The sequence below is a fragment of the Amphibalanus amphitrite genome, unplaced genomic scaffold (assembly GCF_019059575.1).
Source record: "Amphibalanus amphitrite isolate SeventyFive unplaced genomic scaffold, NRLGWU_Aamphi_draft 000910F_arrow, whole genome shotgun sequence".
NCBI classification, from domain to species: domain Eukaryota; kingdom Metazoa; phylum Arthropoda; class Thecostraca; order Balanomorpha; family Balanidae; genus Amphibalanus; species Amphibalanus amphitrite.
The window spans coordinates 124,283-141,483 of NW_024882404.1; the positions used below are offsets into that span (position 1 = coordinate 124,283).

At 47.9% G+C, this 17,201-nt stretch overlaps 1 protein-coding gene across 2 annotated transcripts in view; it reads right to left on the bottom strand.

Annotated features, from left to right (window-relative positions):
• Positions 1-17,201, bottom strand: part of LOC122367952 (trithorax group protein osa-like) — a 75,714-nt gene that overhangs the window by 24,311 nt on the left and 34,202 nt on the right. The window contains exons 1-2 of one of the 2 annotated variants that reach the window (XM_043341507.1): positions 6,532-6,979; positions 6,160-6,236 (exon numbers count right to left, since the gene is read on the bottom strand). The gene's annotated coding sequence lies outside the window, so the exon portion shown is untranslated. Of the gene's footprint in view, positions 1-6,159; positions 6,237-6,531; positions 6,980-13,173; positions 13,285-17,201 lie in introns of those variants that run through there. The other variant, XM_043341508.1, reaches the window with a different exon arrangement.

Genomic DNA, 17,201 nt, shown 5'->3' on the forward strand with positions numbered 1-17,201 from the left:
ACGACGACGATGTACTGCTTTCCTCCGTTACGGTTGTGGCAGTCTCGACGGCTACACCACCGTCTCCGGCGTCGTTCTCCGTCGATGAGCCGCCACCGGAAGCAGCCACTTCCGCTCTGGTTGCAGCGTCATATCCGGTGTCTCCCGAATAACTTCCGGCAAAGATGGGTGCCGAGGGGAACCCGGCACTTGCAGGGAACACCGCCTGAGCGTTATACGCCGACCACGGTCCCTGTCTTCCGCCATCGCTCGACGCAGATCCGTGGTCCGATCCTCCGGCGTTCTGACCCTCTTCAGGTCGCGGTGGGCGAGCGATGTACCTCGTGCCATCGTCAGGGAACAGTCGAGACGGCTCGCGGGCGTGCTGCAGGAGCGGCCGGTACGCCGGGCCGTGCTGGTACGACGGGTACGGTACCGGGGCGTACTGGACGGAGCGCAGAGGGGCGTACCCCGGCTGGGAGGTGTTGTATGGTACTGCATGGAAGCCGTATGTTTTACCGATGATCGGCTCCACAACGGTCACCTGTAGAAAGGAGTTGAATGAGTTAGCTATCATGGCACGTAACGTTTTTCAAGACATTTGCCCATGGCCCAGCTGAGAGCCATAACATATTGTTACCAAGATACCTATAAACACAATTGTAATTTGTAACCATAGATATCGGAATAAAATGCTAGCGTATCAAGCGTATGCAAGCGTATCTTAACCCGCGCCCGGCTGGGGGTCCTGGATTTCCACGCCCTGCTGGGGGGGGGGGTGTTTGAACACCCCCCCCCCTTGTAACTCGGCTCCTGGGCCACGTAGCGATACGCGGAAGGCGGCGTTCGAAAGAGCGTCAAAAATAATGACGAAATCACTTCGGTCAATTTTTTGGTCAGGTCAAAGGTCAGGTCACCAGAGGTCATTGAAGGCAAAATTTCGCCGATTTCCAGGTCGAATGTCGAAAGTTTCCAAGAAGCCAACGCATAACTCGAGAACCAATAGAGCTACAGCGCCGCGGAAAAGCGCATTCGATAGCCCTATTAAAGCCCTTTCTGAGTAATTCTCTCAGATTTGACCTAACATCAACGGTTTTGCCTGCAGGGGGCAAAAACTGCAAAAATAGCCGATTTTTTCGGAAACAGTTTTTCTGCAATAACTTTTGACCCAAGCCTTATACGAGCTTACTTTTACCGGCATTGTGTTCCTCTCGTCAAGACGCATCGAATGAACTATAAGTTGACCTTGAAAGGTCAACTTGAAAATTTGACCTCAGGTCAAGGTCATGACCTGACCGGAAAGGGTCATGTTGCATATCAGTCGATCCGTATCGTCGAGCTGAACACATCTAAGGCGTTTTCATCGCTCTAGCATGCCTCTATCAAAAGTTATTTGCGAAAAACTGTTACATACCATTCGTGACCTAAGATGACCTCAGGGCATAAACAAGGGTCACGGACACCATTTTCATGTTCAGTGTGTCTAAACCACTTGTAATTCGGTGTTTGGGAGTGTTTATAATCTCTTTTGTAAAAAAGAGGCGCATTTCAATTTTCTCCCATTGACTTATAATGGGGAGGTCGCAAAATTGACCTGACCTTAGGTCATCGATATCAAAATTCTGAGATATACATTTTGTACATGCTATTGCTCTTAGCAATCGCTGAAAGTTTCAAAGCGATCGGTCACTCGGTGTAGCTATGACAGACATTGAAACTTTTTATGAGGTGAGGTCACTTCAAGTGACCTGGTGACCTGACCTTGAATGACCTTGGTCTGAAATTTTCACAACATGTGTAGAATTGATGTATGATAAGGTGTACCAAAAACGGCGGCGCTTCGCGCCGCCGTTTTTGAGATATTCGCGAAAAACCACAAGGGGGGTGTTCAAACACCCCCCCCAGCAGGGCGCGGGTTAACCCTCGCCCGTATTGGTGTTTTTCCAGCCGCGAACGTATAAGGGGGGGGGGGGTCCGTTGGACCCCCCCTTGCCGTTTCGCCCCTGATCGAGCTAGAGCTTCGCGGAAAAAAACGAGCGTGTTGCCCGTGACGAGAGGAAGCCGATGATACCTAATTTTAAGGTCCTAGGTCATTGGTTGACCTTGCAGGTCAGGTCAATGACCCAAAAGTCGGGAAAATCGGGTCCTGTAAGAACGTCGTAAAGTGTGGCTGCTAAGGGGTTTTTCGGGGCGCTGATCACGAATATCATGTTAGTTTTGATCACAGATGTCTTTATGCATTTAGTCCAGGTCGGGTCAGGTCAGGTCAGGTCAACCAATAGGGGTCCTGCCGGGTATTCCTAGTAGGTGTCAGCCGCCTCTGACAGCTTCGTAACATGTTACGAAGGCACCAAAACTACTTCGTAAATGTTCATATGGTTGCTAAATTCGAATTCAGCTCCAAAAACTGGCCTAGAAACATGTAAAACTCGAAAAAGTGAACCGAGGTCACCAAAGGTCAATGACCTGACCTGACCTTCAGGTGACCTTGACACCCACCCTAATGCATGGGGGCAACATCATATCACATGTTTGAACGCTTGAAACCACGAAAAGACTGCAAACGCGCGGCTAATGCGAGCCGACATACGCCGAATCGCGATTCCGGCCAAACATGGTCTCGAAAAGTAGGTCACAGGTCAAAGGTCATTGGGGTCAGGGTCATGAAATTTTCAGGGTAGGTGTAAAATTGATTACCGCGAGGGTACTGAAAGTTTCGTCGCGATCGGCCGCTTTTTACGCGAGTTATTCGCGAAAAACCATGGGGGGGGGGGGTCCGTTCGACCCCCCCCTATACGGGCGAGGGTTAACCCTCGCCCTGACAGGGCATTTTTCATAACACGGCCTGGCAGGGGGGGGGGGTTGATGCGACCCCCCTCGCGATTGGCTTCTATGGCACCAAGAAACACCAAATTTGGTAGGTTGGTGGGCCCTCTGGAGTTCTCGCCCCTGTGCAAATTTGGTTGCTCTAAGTCAATATTTAGGGGGGTTTTGGGGGTATAAATGTAAAAATTTCGCTAAAAATAGGTCAAAAGTTTTTCGCTTATAACTTTTGATCTAATTAAGATAGAGAAAAACAAAAGCACCAGTGAACTCAACACGTCAAGGCGCGTCGAATGATATAATTTTTTGCTTGCTTAGGTGTACTTAAAGTTTTTCTTAATTTTTAAGTACTTAAATTAATTAATTAAGTTCAAGTTAGCCAAATTGCATCATAATGCATATCATTCGCTTCGGCTGATCACCAGGAACACAATGACACCATTTTTCAAGCTCTAGCGTCATTATGTGCCAAGTTATAGGCAAAAACATCATAAGACCTCAATTGACCTCATTTGACCTGACCCATGGATAAGTACACCAAACAAAGAAGCACCAAGTGACCTGTTGTTAATTACTATGGTTTCAAAGCACAAAAGTGATGGAACAAAGCGGATATCTCCAGTATTTTCCGAATTTAGTATTTTCCCATAGGCTTAACATTACGACATAATGACCTCTAACTGACTTCAGGTCAGTGACCTAAAAAAAACTCGAACTATATGTTGTACAACTCGGTGAACTTAGCACATCCTGAAAGTTTGAAGGAAATCAGTCCAAAACTGTGAGCTGGGCAGGTGCAAAAAGAAAATTGAAATTTGACCATGACCTTGTACCGGTTTTTCTGGCCTGGTGATCTGACCCAAGGTCACCCGGACTTGAAATTTTCAGGTCATATGTAAAAAGGCTGCCCCATAGGTTGTGCCAAATTTGGCGGCGCGCAGCGCCGCCCGTTTTTACACTATCTTCGAAAAACCTTAGGGGGGTTGCATCACCCCCCTGCCAGGGCGAGGGTTAATGCAAACGGGCGGCGCGCAGCGCCGCCCGTTTTTACGCTATCTTTGAAAAACCTTAGGGGGGTTGCATCACCCCCCCTGCCAGGGCGAGGGTTAATGCATGACACTATTTATCGCAATCATGTATATGGCACCCACCTGTTTCCCGTAGCTCTCGTACGGGTAGTATTCGTATTCGTGTACCTCACTGTTGAATGTCTTGACATCCTCCACATTCTGATTAATTATACTTTCTTCTCTAGAAAAAAAATATGTCCATGCGTCATAAGTTTGTTCAATTTGTCAGCTTTCCATACGATCAACGATCAAATGCTGCTTTAACTATTTACACATATATTAAACCTAGGCACTACACGTATTTTAACAGTTCAGGACTAGTGATGTCAATTACGGGAAATCGGAATACCGATACCAAACCAAATACCAACCAAAACCGTGGAGAAATACCGAAACCAAACCAACTTGGGAACATGAGGAAAATACCGACATTTTACCGATTCCTTAGCCTCTTAAACATTAGCGAGGGTTCATGATACCAATAAAATAACAAACACATTAGGATTGAAATACCAAATACCAACTTGGTATCGGTTTGGTATCGGTATACCAAAAAGTTGGTATCTGATTGACATCTCTATTCAGGACCTCTTTATCTACAATTCTAAGGAAAAATAAAACATAAGTAATCAAATGTATTACGATACATTCACCTGGCCCGCTGAATTAACTAGTTCCATAAAATGGGTTTCCCATTTCCAGGCCAGACTGGATCAGTCTCTGAGAGCTAACCATTACGACACTGATTCCGGCACAAGCGATAGTGGATCGAATTGGGTTGGATTGGATTACGCCAGTTGGCGAGAGTCAGACACTTCAAGCTTCAATTTAACCCTCGCCCGCACATGCCATTTTCCCATCCTAGAACGCACATGGGGGGGGGGGGGTGGTTGCCACCCCCCCCGCGCCATTTCGCTCCTGTTGGAGATAGAGCTTAGCAGTAAAGACCAAAAAGATTCTTTGGGAAGAGACGAATCCAATGATACCCAGTTTTACCTTCTCAGGTCAGTCATTGACCTTCCAGGTCAGGTCAAACTAAAAAATGTTGCTGTTTTGGGTCACCGTTGGATATCAAGTGTGCTGCTTAGCAAATACCGATGACGATGCTGTTTTCTGGTGCCAAGTCAGCTAGAACCTCTTTGTCACACTACCCGATCATATTTTTGCTGCTGAGGTCATTTCAGGTCAAGTTAGGTCAAGGTCAATTATATGTGTTTGTATGTCTGTGTGTGTCTGTGTGTATACTGATGTGTGCACCGATTGTTTTTGGGTCCATATTACATGAAATCATGATCTGAGAAGCCTTTACCAAAAATGCAGTCAAAAAATTTCAAAAAAAGTAAATTCAGCTTGCCTAAAACGCAATTATCTTAGATGACCTAGGTTGACCTTGACCCTGACCTTGACCCCTGTACATCGTCGAACGACATGTTCCATGATAGGTGGGAGGTAAGACTGGCAAAAAAGGCCGAAATCAGGGTGTCAAAAGCTCATAAGGCCCATGGCAAACGCAAGATGTTGAGAATTGGCCATTTGGGTCATGACATGACCTGAAAAACAAGGTCATATCTCCGAAACCAAAAATCACAGAAACTTGAAATTTTCAGTGGACATCAAGAAAGGATAGAGGAGCAGCTATACGAAAAATCAGCCTTCTAGCTCTAAAAATGTTGAGTGCAGAGCAGAAAGACTACCTGGGGGGGTGGCAACCACCCCCCCCCCCATGTGCGGGCGAGGGTTAAGGAGAGAGATGTTCTCGGTTGATGTATTTGGTGACACGTGATTGCTGAATTTTTGGAACACAGAGTCGGAAAAAGTAAGAAAAATAAGAGAAGAAATAAAAGGAGAGAGAGAGAGAGAGAGAGAGAGAGAGAGAGAGAGAGAGAGAGAGAGAGAGAGAGAGAAGAGAGAAGAGAGAGAGAGAGAGAGAGAGAGAGAGAGAGAGAGAGAGAGAGAGAGAGAGAGAGAGAGAGAGAGAGAGAGAGAGAGAGAGAGAGAGAGAGAGAGAGAGAGAGAGAGAGAGAGAGAGAGAGAGAGAGATGTGCACATATTAATTGAGAGAGCAGACTTACTAGACAGACAAATAGAAACGAACGTTACACCAATCACACAAAGCCAAAGGCCACCAAAGCTGATGCAGGCGGGCAAGCAGATAAAATACCGCCAGCTTTTTAGAAAATCCTTAGGTGATACCTTGACATCTATGATCGAACAATACTTCCCCTACATGTTAGTCACTCTGTAACCATTATTCCGTCGTTCAGTGTCGCCCCGATATGTGGCTCACCTGGCGTCTGTGGTGCGGTATCCCTCTCCGTCCTCTCTTACATGGTACGAGCCGTCCACACCGTGCGCCTGATCCACCTGGGACGTACGGAGTTGGGTAAGACGAGCATCATTTTGCTGATCAAAACTGTTAGGTCGGAGCGACGTCGAACATGTGCATTTCCCACGGAATGAACGTGAATTTATTAAAACAATAATTTACTTATAATCCCGATTGATTAGATATTCTAATTTTGCTACCTAAAAAGCAATCATAAAAAACAAAGGCATTTCCCAGATTCTTTATTTTGTAGAAAATCAAGCATAACTACGCCATCATAGTTTCGTTATCGCTGCCACCCCATGTCATTAGGCGTGTAACTCGCCCACTCACTTTCACGGTGCTGTCCTCCACAGACGAGCCATCCGCTGAGTCTTCTCCTTCTCCCCTTTCCTCCTCAACAGGGAACGTAATGAACTCTGACACCTGCACATCGTCTCCGACCGGCTCCTCTTCAGATCCACTCCCTTCCACTGCCTCTTCCTCGACTTCTTCCGCTTCAACTGGTGCTTCCTCTTCTTCTAAGGGATCTTCAGAACCTTCTCTGGTGACCTCCTCGTTAGAGGAGACTTCACCACCCTCCTCGTGTGCTCTGGTATCCACAAGATTCTCCTCCACATTCTCGGCGCGTTGGGATGGGGGAAGGTAAGAGCTCTCAAGGGGAGGCAGGTACGAGAGATCGGGAGGCTGGAACGGTTTGGTCGGAGGCAGGTAGTTGAGGTTTAGCTCGGCGATCGGAGCTGCGGAGACGGTTACCAACACCGCCGCTGCTAGAAGTATTGTGAGCTGAAAAATGGATCATATAGGTCAGTTGTTAGGTTTTAAAAATTGGCCATGCCAAGAGCCACGTCCTAATACGATCTGAAATACGGCACGGGGGATCGACATTAAAAAGATCTTTAATCCGATCTGAAAAATAATAATGATTGATGCTTATAGTAGTATGAAAATATAAAAACGCAATTAGCGTATGCAAAACATATATGCTTTTGTCTATGTATAAATATCATTCTCTTCAAAAGCACACACTTTGTAATTTACACGTAACTTTAGTGCTTTTTTTTACTAGCTGAATAATTCAATACGAAGACAAATTTACAAAGACAAATGAAGTTTGTGTAAAAACAATAATCATTAAATATCAATGAAAATAAAATATCAAAAATTGATCACCATTCATACAATTAGGCTGTATGCCACCTACCTTCATCCTGCCGGGTCCCCTGCTAGCGAGTCACTGATGGCTTTTGCTCCCCAAAAACTAGTTTTATACTTCCACTCATCTCGCAATTGGTAAGAGGGGAGCGGACTGGCCCCCGTCAGTTGGGTAAGGGGCGGGTGCACTGTGTCCCCTCACTGGGTCACACCCGGGTCCTTTGTGAGGGAGCAGTGGCCACCGGCCGTGACCTTGGTGTGTTTGTAACGACTAACGGCACCCATACCTCGGGTTTCATGAGAGGACTTTCACTGTTGGTGGCTTACACTGGGGGATCAGGAGGGCACACGTGCACCCAAGCGACGTAAAAAAATGCTCGCAGGGTTTGATGCGAGCAAGAGCTCATGTATTCGAACCGGCATATGATTCTGTGAATGCCAAAAGAGTCGGCGTTTCCACCTCCAGAGGCATCAAATACGAGGAGATATGAGCAAAATGAACCCAAAGAAGTTATACGCCAATGAATAAATAATAAGCTCTGACACATTCAACTAAATATTAAATAGTATTGACGGGGAAATGGAAGGGACTGTTGTCTTTTGAGAGCATTTACTCACTGCATAATCCCATTGCAGACTCAGTGACGTACCCAAGGGGGGGGGGGGGGGCACGGGGGCCATGGTCCCCTCCTGAGCGCCGAAGGCGCTCAGGGGCCCCTCAGGCCCCGGTATATTTTTTTGTTTTCAAACACTGGATAAAATGAAGAAAAAATGATATCAAAGTCTCATTTATGTGCTTCTGGTTACCCGAGGGGCCCCTGATGACCCGATGGGCCCCTGCAGTCATCCGAGGGCCCCCGATTTCCTGGGCCCCTGGTCGCCTAGGCTACCAGGTCGCATGGGCCCCTGATTGCCTGGGGTCCCTAGTCGCCTAGGGGGCCCTGGTAGCCTGGTCGCATGGGGCCCCTGATCGCCTGGGGCCCCTAGTCGCCAAGGGGGCCCCTGGTAGCGGGGCCTGGTCGCATGGGGGCCCCTGGTTGCGTGGGACCTCTGAGGGCCCCTGGTTACCTGGGGGCCCCTGGTCGCCTAGGCGGCCTGGGGGCCCCCGGGTGACCTAAGGGCCCCTTCGGAAGCAGGTGGCCCCCTCCTGGGCGAAATCCTGGGTACGTGCCTGTCAGCAGACTTCGCAATGCCTAACATGAAATCAGGAAACCACGCCTACTCTAATAATTCTCGTCTGGCGTCCCCCTCACCAAATCTGAGCCATCAGTCCAGCCACGTTACCCAAGAGTCACCTTATCCTCTGACCCATCTACACACCATATTCTTACCGTGTCAGTGACACTGGTGTCATTGTACCCCTGAAAGGCGTGCCGCGTGGTTTACTCAAGGACAGCCACCTCTTGGAAATCACAGTTATCAGTTCTCTGACTGCACGCCAGCACATGGGACGGTGAAAGGCAAGGAGATGAGCTATCTTTTCGCCCTTTTCTTGGGTGAAGCGTGGATGGGGCGCTAATGAGAATCAACGTCTCAACGAGGACAAGACGATAAAATGCATGGAGTGATTTTTAATGAGTGGGCCGGAAATTATTACTCGAGACGCAAAGTCTTAAACTTTTAAGGATTGACCTCTGTATACCGAAGTCAGAGGTCTTTAGGTGGTATACAGACAGGTGCAGGTGGTCTTGGTGCTATGCAGAGCCGGTCTATGTAGCTTTGTCTTTTTTATACGGGCTGAATCGAGGGTGAAATAGACTGTCTTGACGGTTACCTATTACCCTACTCTCCATCCACCATTATCTTTGTGGACCCGCCTAAAGAGTTTATTCACACACATGCAAGTAGGTATGTGACAATAAGAACAAGATCGACATGCGACATGCACTGCGGTTCTGGAATCTCTCCCACTCCCCGGCTGTTCCTAACCGTGAGCCCCCCCCCCCCCCCATCTACCTCTGATACTAGGTCGGGTCGTGCATTCCCATGGCTCGGAATGCTCTTATGGCAGTTTGTCTGACCAGCCGATGTTCAGGTGTTGTGTAACCACGGCCTAGAATTGCCACGGTGGCAGCGAGCGGTTTGTTTTTGTGTGCGTCAAAACAAGCCTGTAATGAGTGCCTGCTCTGAGTGGTTTTGTAGTGGTCAGGTTTGAGTTATTGAATTTGACGGTAGTGGTTGGTTATTGAAGGCCTTCTGTCGGAACAGTGTGACCGATTCCTGCAACCATAGCTGCAACACACCAAGGAGACATCAATGGGAGAGTTCAGATTTTTACGCGATCAATAAGAGCAATGAGTTGCAGTGCAGTACCTACCTAATGGCAATTTGAACATTACTTTGAAATTAAAAATACCCTCATGCACGCCATTATTTATCTTATGTAAAAATGAATGAATATAAAAATGCAATAATTTATTTCAGCTTTGCATCTTTTTAACTAACATCGGCTAAAATCACTATTCGTTTTTAACTTTTTCCATTAACCACGATTCCTCCCTGACCACCTTATCGGAACTCAGAGAAAGCCAGGGCATCTCCCCAGTCTGTCGGCTAAATTGAGTCACTGTACGTGAAGACGCACAGTGACAATAGGTAAACACTTTCAATAGATACTTTAAAAAATCAAAATAAATATAATAATAAATATATATACCTAATAAAAAAATATGTAATAAATTTCAATAAATACTTAAAAAATATGAGCAGGTTGACTCGACAGTTGAAGATGAAGATGTGAACGTAGACTGAGAAATATTGTGGCAGATTTATCGTAGTCGTGAATCAAGGCCATCTAAACAATAGATATTTCGTATAAAGTTATCAACTACACAGCTCCAAGTTACAATAATACCCACAGCTGGCACCACAACGGTGCCAGACCAACTATCATTGGTGACATCTGTCATATATGTCTCCAATAATCTGTGGATAACAGACACATTGGTCCAGGCCGGGCCATAACGGACTCGGACTGTAGTAACATGGCCGCAGTGTTGTCGTTTGCTGTCGCAGTCATCGCGTGTTCTAGTTCGAACGCCAACTGGCCTGTAATACAGCCACAATATGAGCCGTGGTCTTGTTACGTCAGCACCGAGGCTGTCCAAAGAAGGTCATATTGCCGCAACGCACGCGTTTTGTTCATGTGAGGAGTTTGTGGTTGGTTAGGAGGAGTTGGGTAATATGTTTGGTGTTTACTTAACCCGCGCCCTGCTGGGGGTGTTTGAACACCCCCCCTTGTGGTTTTTCGCAAATATCTCAAAAACGGCGGCGCGGAGCGCCGCCGTTTTTGGTACACCTTATCATACATCAATTCTACACATGTTGTGAAAATTTCAGACCAAGGTCATTCAAGGTCAGGTCACCAGGTCACTTGAAGTGACCTCACCTCATAAAAAGTTTCAATTTCTGTCATAGCTACACCGAGTGACCGATCGCTTTGAAACTTTCAGCGATTGCTAAGAGCAATAGCATGTACAAAATGTATATCTCAGAATTTTGATATCGATGACCTAAGGTCAGGTCAATTTTGCGACCTCCCCATTATAAGTCAATGGGAGAAAATTGAAATGCGCCTCTTTTGAACGAAAGACATTATAAACACTCCCAAACACTGAATTACAAGTGGTTTAGACACACTGAACATGAAAATGGTGTCCGTGACCCCTGTTTATGCCCTGAGGTCATCTTAGGTCACGAATGGTATCTAACGGTTTTTCGCAAATAACTTTTGATAGAGGCATACTAGAGCAATGAAAACGCCTTAGATGTGTTCAGCTCGAAGATACGGATCGACTGATATGCAACATGACCCTTTCCGGTCAGGTCATGACCTTGACCTGAGGTCAAATTTTCAAGTTGACCTTTCAAGGTCAAGTCATAGTTCGTTCGATGCGTCTTGACGAGAGGAACACGATGCCGGTAAAAGTAAGCTCGTACAAGGCTTGGGTCAAATGTTATTGCAGAAAAACTGTTTCCGAAAAAATCGGCTATTTTTGCAGTTTTTGCCCCCTGCAGGCAAAACCGTTGACGTTAGGTCAAATCTGAGAGAATTACTCAGAAAGGGCGTTAATAGGGCTATCGAATGCGCTTTTCCGCGGCGCTGTAGCTCTATTGGTTCCCGAGTTATGCGTTGGCTTCCTGGAAATTGTCGACATTCGACCTGGAAATCGGCGAAATTTTGCCTTCAATGACCTCTGGTGTCCTGACCTTTGACCTGACTAAAAAATTGACCGAAGTGATTTCCTCATTATTTTTGACGCTCTTTCGAACGCCGCCTTCCGCGTATCGCTACGTGGCCCAGGAGCCGAGTTAGAAGGGGGGTGTTCAAACACCCCCCCCCCCCCCAGCAGGGCGTGGAAATCCAGGACCCCCAGCCGGGCGCGGGTTAAGGTCACGTCAATGAGGCAGGCAGCCGCCGCCCGTACCACCTCCCGTACCACGTCCCGCTGCCGTCCGTACCACGTCCCACTCCCGTACCACCTCCCGTACTACGTCCCGTACCACGTCCCGTACCACGTCCCGTACCACCTTCGGTACCGCCTCCCGCCGCCGCCCGTACCACGTCCCACTTCCGTACCACCTCCCGTACTACGTCCCGTACCACCTCCCGTACTACGTCCCGTACCACGTCCCGTACCACGTCCCGTACCATCTCCCGTCCCACTCCCGTACCACCTCCCGTCCCACGTCCCGTACCACCTTCGGTACCGCCTCCCGCCGCCGTCCGTACCACGTCCCGTACCACGTCCCGTACCATCTCCCGTCCCACTCCCGTACCACGTCCCGCCGCCGGTACCACCTCGCGCCGCCGCCCGGGGCGTCTCCAAGCCACTGACCCCGAATTTCACTAGCCCACTTCCAGTGGGCTCGACGTCGCACCGGCGATCCGGGCCGTCTGGCAACCGCCCGCCAGTCATCTGGCAACTCGAGCTTGGCGTCGCGGGTTGGGCGGGGCATGACATGCCAAGAAGTGACTTTGACGAAATAGCCTCATGACTCATCAAGCATCAAGAAAATACATATGTACATAACAAAATATGAAAACCACAGACCACTTTGATATTGCACGATTGTTCCAGAGTTGGTCTGTAACATAATATGTCCTTAATACCGCATAGAAAGTACCTTAGATTGGACGAGAATAACGCAAACGTGTGACGTCATGCTCTGCGCGTGAGTCCGACGATGCCCGGAGGGCATGGATAGAAATATGTACGCCAGGGGCCACTGACGACCTTCTGTGCAGTGTGCAGTGCACTCTCAGAACTCCAGTGAAAAGAAGCCGTTGGCAATGTTCTGCAATCGGAATGACGCTCTTCTGCAACAAGAAATCACTTGGGTGGTCCCGTGTTTGAACTACCTGCAATGGGGAATGATGAAGACAGTTCCCAGCCCAGGCTGTTCTCCAGAATTTGCAATATAGCGCCTCAGTAGATTTCGTCATTTTTGAACGGTTTGCTGGTTCACAAAGAGCAAGAAACTCACATGATTATGACGAATAATTGTTGTTAAGCATGTTGCAACTGTGAAAAACGCACAAAATCACATACGAGGGCTAGCAGAATCATGGGGAAAACGTTTAGGTGAGTCAACGAATCCTACAAAGTTGTACTTATATAAACTTCTCCGATCTTAGGTAGCGTAGGAAAAATAAGAAAGAATCTTCGATTTTTAGAATCCCGGTAGTATCAACCCTTTGACTCTGCTGGTAACCAAAGATGTGTGTTCAATGGTTACATACAGCATTTGCGACAAATTGTTCACTGTTCAGTGATATGTATCACAGCTGTAGAAACTGGTTCGATGTGATGGTCTCACCTGTTATTTGTTGTGCTGTCGATGGCTAGCAGCGTCTAATAAATTGTTGTCCGTTTCGCGCGCAGCTTTCTACCCATTTTTCAGCCGCCAATTGCCTGGGCGTGTTCCTCGCTGGAAAAGAGAACCAACTGTCATATTAAGTACACGCTACATGACATTGACCGAGTATTCAAATAGGGTAGATTGTGGGAAAGCGACGACTGAAATCCAGGCGGAAATTGACGCGAGGTGCAGCCCCGGGCTGCTGCACAAATGAATGCGCGTATTGAAATTGATTCGTTCATCCCATCTGCTCGTCTTCTTGGCTGTGAAAAACACGCTCCGTTCCTAAGAGTGGTTTACCATAACATCACATCGTACCGTATGACATCGCGGTAACAGTTCCATAAAAACCTGCGTTTATCGCCCCTCTCCTTCCTAAGGTCCTCTGCATCCCAACATCAGGAGTGTGCGACGCTCATAAGTCGTCAGTCGTCTCTTGTCAGTCCAGTCCTTCCTCATCACTCGTCACGGTCTTTCGCCACGTCGGTGCTAACCGGACGTTCGATCGGGAGCACCTCAATCCTCCAGCGGGGCCAGGTCAGCGACCAGGCCACTCCTCAAACTCCATCCGTCGCCTCCCTAAACCTACCGAGGTGCCTCCGCGCCGTAAACCGGCTTGAGCGAGCCCCGCGCGCGTGGCCAGCGCCTCAGGCCAGAAGAAAGTCGTTCCCTCGACGCCAGCGGGTGCCAGCGAGAGATGAGATTGATTTGAGGTTCTGGCTGCACCGCGGAGAGGGATGAACGGGCTAGGTGACCTCGCAATGTCGCGTGGAGGGAGGAAGAGAAGGCGAAAGGGGAGGGCGGAGGGGAGCTTACTCTCACTCAGCAGTAAGTATGTAGTTATGCATTATACAGTATAATGCAGCATGGCAGGAGTGGTACAGCAACGGGGACCGTAGCAAAAGTGATAGTGATGAATGACGCATTGGTGCGCTGTGGGTTGCAGGTAAGTACACGCTGTTTATTAGATTGGTATATACTATAATTCGTCATTGTGGGTTACATTTGATGCGGGGAAGGGGGCCAGGAGCACATGCTTACTGTCCACTTGTGAAGTGTGCAGTGTGCATTGTGCACACTGCACAGCTTACATGTTGTGGTTATATTTACTGCCGAACTATACATACGAGGACATCGTCTTGTCTGAGCTTTTTAGTGCTATACAGAGCTGCAGGAAATAAGAAAAAGTAGATGCATGGTTATATAAATGCAACAATTTTGATTTCTTTGGAAGTAAATCGCTAAAAGTCCGCTCAACGAAAGTGTTGGCTAGAACACAAATAAACCGGGTTTCAATTCTGCCACAACAGAAAGTCAGAGTTCATACCAAGCACCTACCCGCTCAAACCTCGCCAGTTGCATGAATAAGTCATTCACTCTCACTGCCTCCTTGCATATGAGAATCCTCGCCATGACATGCTAATTCGCGGCTCTCTCGTGTGTCGAGCTACCATGTGTGTCACGTTCTCAGGTGTTCCCAGGTGAGCCAGAGTTCATTTCTGTGTTGGTTTCTCCCATCGACGTGTAGGCCTCCAAAGGCATCGGAATGAAACCATCAATCTCACTATTTAAATTTCTAACAACCAAACTTCTGAGAGTTTCCGAGAGTGATAGGGTGGGTGTCTCTAAGATTAGACGGCTGAATTTTTGTTGCCCTATCTTTGAGAGGTGTCCATGTGGTCAATTTGCACAGGACATGCTCAAGTTGTGATTCATTGTAAAGAGCGATTAATAATCTTCCAGACGACGCAATATCAGATAGTATTTCAGTGTAGACTTTGTTTGGTTTCTACGACAAATTTCAATATTTCTGTTTTTCTCACAGACAATGACAATACAAAAACAATGTAATAAGACCATTACATTGTATTGTCATTGTCTGTGAGAAAAACAAAATGTCTGACTCTTCAATATTTCTCTTATGTTCTCGGCTGCATCTACGCATTTTTGTTGCCTCAACCAGATTTTTTTTTTTTTTTTGTTCCGAAGCACGTACAATTTTTATGCCGTCACTGAAGAACTTGATGATGCAACAGCAAGCATGAACATCATTATTAACAAGTTGTTGTACTGTATGTTGTGCAAGGTTGATAGTTTGCCACTTAATGTTACGGTCAAACTGGTTAGTGAGAGTTAGTCGGATGAGGAAGTGGAGGCTGCCAAGGACATTTTATGCCATCACGTGGACGAGTCTGTGCAAGAGTGGGAACCAGACTGAGACGTGGTCAGAATAAGAAAAAGATGTATATTGAGGGCATTATGAAAATGATTTTGAATGTGACAGAGGAAATCGTCCCAAGTTCGTTGCACTCGATTTGGCCAGACTCCCTCCGATCACCGTGGATAGCATTGATGTAAGCTCTCTTATGCACAAGCAGTAGGTAGCTGATGGATGTTGCTGCACGATGAAGCACATGATCCATGATATCTTGAAGGTCAAGGTTGATACCTCCAACATGTAGAGGATGCAATCTGGAAGCTTCCTGTAGAGAACACGTGCAAGGGGACGGTGGATGCCACAATACAGTGTTCTGCTGAGCCGACCCCCATGACAACTGCTCCGAAACAACTGAAATCGCACGCTGATGCTGTTCAGGACGTGAATGTGATCCCCTCCGGTGACGAAGAAGGCTGGTCCACTGCGAATCGGTCCAAGAGAGGCACTCCCAAGAAGAGAGGAAGTCCACCAAACAGGACCCGTGTGCCGTGTTAATGCCAGTGCACCCGGCTGCTCCTTCTGCTGTTAGGCGCAGTTGCGGCTGTCAATCCAACTCATTAATCCAGCGCCGTGATAGTCCCGACCCCCGAGAGCGATTTGAGTGTCGCGAATCTCCGCACTCTGTCACAGATGACCGGCCTTTACCTCAGCAGGTGTTAGCTCGAAAAAAGTTAGCGGCAGGTGTTTCAGAGATTTCTGCTTTTCCCTGCTCTTCTTTGATGACCATCAAGCGTGGCGGCCATCATTACGAGATGTTTTCTTCCAGGCGACCAGAGTTTCAAGTTTTCAGTATGACCAAGCGAAATATGATGAATGAGAGCTATAGTATGTAATATTATTCTAGGATATACAATACATGTCACGAGGAAGTATATTTGTTAGTTATTTAGTTTATTTTTGACTTCGCCTTTCAATGGCCACTGCCTGTTGGTGATGCTGTGAAATAAACAAATAAAGAAACAAATTATCGAAAAATCACTTCTTCGCTCCCTGCATTATCTGAGTCTCAGTGTTGCGTTCTACGCCAGACAGTTGACTGACCTCCCTCTCTCGCCCAACACTTCTCTCTGGCCAGCGCTCATCACGTCACGTCACCAAACTGCTACGTCACGTCCGATCACGTCTGGGACGCACCAGTCACGCCGCACGCGCGCAGCTGCTCGATTTTCTCGGGCTGCGCGAGATTTTGAGTCGACTCATCGCGACGCCAAATCTGCCAAATGGGAGCTGAGTACCTACTGAACGCTCTAGTAATATGTAATGTCAGTCGGGATGCCAACAAATTTGTTTTTTTGTGTGTGTGGCTTTTGAGGACATTTTAGCTTGGTGCCTACTCTGACATCGCGTCGGTCTGTTCGTCGTCCCTTCTCACATCACGCGTCGGTCCGCCAGTCGTTTGGCCCGTCTGTCGGTCGTTCGACAGGTGGGACGGTCAAGGGATGATCGGTGGACGGTCAGTCCCTGGGAGTACCCCTATATCACATGTCCGTGTGCGCCTTCCTAGGTGTTCCTAGTCTCTGGTGCCTGACTGGGCGTCCAGCAAGTCCAAGTGAGCCACACCACGCTTGGTCAATGTGAAGTGTGAACCATCCTTTAGCCGTTCCCAGTCCCTGGTCCGTCTGACCAGGGCTGCCAGCCGGGCAGGTCCATGTGAGCCACGCCATGCTTGGTTCATGTGAACCGGCCAGTGGCAGTGACCGAGAGTCGTCACACTTTCACCGGCCGTCTCCAGCGCCTGGGGCGCCGGTCAGCCCGGCCCGGGCCGGCT